This window comes from Heptranchias perlo, chromosome 20, assembly GCF_035084215.1.
Source record: "Heptranchias perlo isolate sHepPer1 chromosome 20, sHepPer1.hap1, whole genome shotgun sequence".
NCBI classification, from domain to species: domain Eukaryota; kingdom Metazoa; phylum Chordata; class Chondrichthyes; order Hexanchiformes; family Hexanchidae; genus Heptranchias; species Heptranchias perlo.
Genome location: NC_090344.1, coordinates 15,329,218 through 15,333,331, shown reverse-complemented (window position 1 = coordinate 15,333,331; position 4,114 = coordinate 15,329,218). Strand labels below are relative to the sequence as shown.

Genomic DNA, 4,114 nt, shown 5'->3' with positions numbered 1-4,114 from the left:
TCAGTGTGGATGGGAAGTTGGAGAAAGGGCAGAGTGGTGGTTAATGGATGTTTTTCAGACTGTGGGGATGTAAACAGTGGTGTCCCCCAGGGGCAGTGTTGGGACCATTGCTCTTCTCAATATCGAGAAATGACCTGGGCTTGGGTACAAGGGCAGAAGATCAACATTTCCTGACAACACCAAGATAGGGAGCATTAAGAACTGTGAAGAGGAATGTTAGCAACTTCAGTGTGGCATCGGAACATAAGGAACAGGAGTAGGCCATTCAGCCCCTCGAGCCTGTTCCACCATTCAGTGAGATGGGTGTCAGTGACTGTGGGGTTGGATTATATCAGACAGGAGGATGTTGGTATCAGTGACTGTGGAGTTGGTTTTAATCAGTTCGGAGGAGATTTGTGTCAGTGCCTGTGGTGTTTTTTTCATCAGACTGGAGGTGATTGGTGTCAATGACTGGGTTCAGGAACTGGAATTAGCCATTCAGCCCCTGAAGCCTACTCCGCCATTCAATTGGATCAGGACCAATCTGTATCACAACTCCATTTACTTGACTTTGCTCCATATCCCTTGCAACCCTCACACAACACAAATCTATCAATCTCAATATTGAAAATTTCAATCGAGCCCCAGCATCCACAGCCTCTCAGGGAAGTGAGTTTGTGTGAAAAATTGCCACCTTATTTTGCTCTTAAATGACCTCGCTCTAATTTTAAGATTATCAAGAAGGTGGCAGATGGAGTACAATGTGGGGAAATGTGGAAATTATTCACTTTGGTAGGAAGAATAGAAAAGCAGAATATTTTTTAAAAGGTGAGAGTCTAAGAAATGTTGGTGTTCAGAGGGATTTGTGTGTCCTTGTACACAGAGCACAGAAAGTTAACATGCAGGTACAGCAAACAATTAGGAAAGCAAATAATATGTTGGCCTTTATTTTAAGTGGGTTGGAGAATAAGAGTAAGGAAGTCTTGCTGCAATTATATAGGGCTTTGGTGAGACCACACCTGGAGTACTGTGTGCAGTTTTGGTCTCCTTACCCGAGCAAGGATATACTTGCCTTAGAGGGAGTGCAACAAAGGTTCACTAGATTGATTCCTGGGATGAGAGGGTTGTTGTATGCGGAGAGATTAAGTAGAATGGCCCTATATTCTCTGGAGTTTAGAAGAATGCGAGATGATCTCATTGAAACATCTAACATTCTTGGAGGGCTTGACAGGGTCGATGCTGAGAGGCTGTTTCCCCTGGCTGGAAAGTCGAGAATGAGGGGGCATAGTCTCAGGATAAGTGATCGGCCATTTAGGACTGAGATGAGGAAAAATTTCTTTAATCAGAGGGTGGTGAATCCTTAGAATTCTCAACACCAGAGGGCTGTGGATGCTCAGTCATTGAGTATATTCAAGAATGAGATCAAGAGATTTTTGTACACCAAGGGAATCAAGGAATCAGGCAGGAAAGTGGAGTTAAGATAGAAGATCAGCCATGTACTTACTGAATGGCAGAGCAGGCTCGAGGGGCCGTATGGCCCACTCCTGCTCCTATTTCTTTTGCCCTCTTGTTCTGGATTCCCCCTCCAGAAGAAATCATTTCTCTGTATCTACCTTATTGTTAACCTTTATTATCTTAAACATCTCGATGAGATCACATCTCAATGTTTTAAAATCAATGGAATAAAAACTAAGTTTATGCAACACGTCCTCATAATTTAATCCCTTTAACCCCGGCATCATTCTGGTGAATCTGCACTGTATCTTTCCCAAGGCCGATTGATCTCTCTCTTTCGGTTCGGTGCCCAGTTCTCCAGGTGGGGTCTGACCAAGGTTCTTTGCAACTGAAGCATCACTTCTGTATTCCAACCCCACTCAAGATAAAGGTCAACATTAAATTAGACTTGTTGATTATTGTCAAGATTTGTAAGGTATTTGCAAAGGATTCGAGGGAATCTTAGAGTTGGGATTTTTCTTTATTCTGTCCACTCAAGGAGTTTGATAACAGACTCTTTTGAATTTATTGCTGGATTATTGAGCCGTGATGTGTTTTCTTGTTTGTATTTTGTTAAATACATTTGCAGAGTGGATTTAAATTTAAGCCGAGATTCCCAGGCCTGATGCTCTATTCACGCATTGAAGGTGATGGAGATGCTGTGGGACACACGATAAGTCCAGTAGCTGAAAGTGATTCACAGGCTGGGTTTTGTGTTTAGTGATCCCGGGTACATTACCAATACCTTCCCTGGATCCCAAGGCTGCAAAATGCACTCAGGAAGGACCGGGGAACTGGGACTTGGCCATGAGAGTAATTGAAGGTATGCGAACTGAAATAATTTACAGTGAGAAAGGAGAAAAGGCATAATAATCGGTAATTAGGACATCAATTAGTCTCTTATCTTGAATTCAGCAAGTAATTGAACCATTCTGTTTGAAACAAAGTTGATTTATTTGACATAAATCCAGAATATTGAATTTCAGTCCAGTTATAGCGGTTATTAACATCAGCAGAAACAAATCCAAATTGCCAGTATGAAGTTCTGCTGCTGAAACCCTCATCCATGCTTTTGTTTATCTCTAGACTCGACTATTCCAATGCTCTCCAGGCCCGGCCTTCCACTTTACACCCTCCGTAAACTTGAACCCACAATATCCAGATCGATAATCAGTCGCATTATTCATTGTGTCACTGGCCCAGGCTGTGGAGAACACGGAGCAGCTCACACTCCCACAGCACTGCGGTATGAGCAGGTACCGAGTCAGCCTCAGTCATGAGCAGTGGAATCCACGAGTCCGGGTGTGTCAAAGGTGCACGGTGAACAATCACCAAAGTGAAGCATTTTGCGCTTCCCTTCGATACCTCAGCTGGTCAAGTGACAAGACTGTCGTGGAAAAAAGACATAGTCATCCTTATGTCATTTGTTGAATTCCGGCTTGAAGGAGTACGTGTGCTTTTGCAATAAGCAGCAATTAGTTCAAGGTCACTCTCTTAACTTTACAGGCACCTTACAGATTAACATGTTGCCATGAAGGCACAGGACGCCTCTTTTCCTTTCTCAAACTTTAAAACTTTTTGTGTCTGCCCAAACAAGGCTGTTTTGCCTCTGCTCACCAGCAGGGAGTGCTTTTGAGCAGCAATACTTCAAAACACTCAGCTCTCGCTTTCAGGCAAAAGAAGTCTTTGATCAGCACCGGACTCCATGAGTCTGAACATGTCAACAGGCGCACGGTGAACAATCACCAAAGACAATCCTTTCTATCGCTTCCCTTCGATAGCTCAGCTGGTAGAGCGGAGGACTGTAGTGAATTAAACAATTAAAGTAATCCTTAGGTCGCTGGTTCAATTCCGGCTCGAAGGAGTGAGTGTGCTTTTGGAATAAGCAGCAATGACCTCAAGGTCGTTCTCTGAACTTTGCAGGCACCTCCCAGATTAACATGTTGCCACTGAGTCACAGGACACCACTTTTCCTTTCTCAAACCTGAAAGCTTTCTGTGTGTGCCCGAGCACGGCTGTTTCACTCGAGCATTTCCCTCTGCTCACCAGCAGGGAGTGCCTTTGAGCAGCAACACTTCAAATCGCCCTCAATTTCAGGCAAAAAGGTCTTCGATCAGTCAGTCAGTCAGGGCTCACGCTGCTCCCTCAAGCTCGGGCGGCTGTTGCTTTCCGGTGACCTCGTCTTCCTTCCGCAGGCTCGGGCTCTTCTCAGCATCATTCATGATTACTGTGGCTTCCCGTTCTGCTGTTCCTCACTTGTTGATGCTCGATACCGCCGATTGGAGCAAAGTATTTAATATATTCAGGGAGCGGCAACCCAAGGCAAGATTTCTCTGCTGGTCGTGGAGCAGCTTGGAGGCGAGTGCGAGGCGGGAACTGTGAAGGACGATTTACAAACAGCAAACGAGGAATTAGCTCAACTGGCAGAGCGCTCACTTGGCATGTGAAGAGTAGCGGGATCATTGATTATATTCTCCACTCACCGATTGCCTTGGTGCAATTATACAGAAACAAGAGTGTTGTCAGCGAGTCCATAGCCCATGTACTTCCTAAACTTCACTGTGTGTTTGGGTACAGTGAGGACAAGGGGCAGCAAATCTTTTGATGTGCTGCAGTCAGCAAAAGTTCTTGATTTTGCTAT

At 44.7% G+C, this 4,114-nt stretch overlaps 1 non-coding gene across 1 annotated transcript; it reads left to right on the top strand.

The window, feature by feature from the left end:
• Positions 1–3,244: 3,244 nt before the first annotated feature.
• On the top strand, positions 3,245–3,337 carry trnay-gua (transfer RNA tyrosine (anticodon GUA)). The gene is made up of 2 exons: positions 3,245–3,281; positions 3,302–3,337. It is a non-coding gene; the product is annotated as a tRNA-Tyr (tRNA).
• Positions 3,338–4,114: the final 777 nt, after the last annotated feature.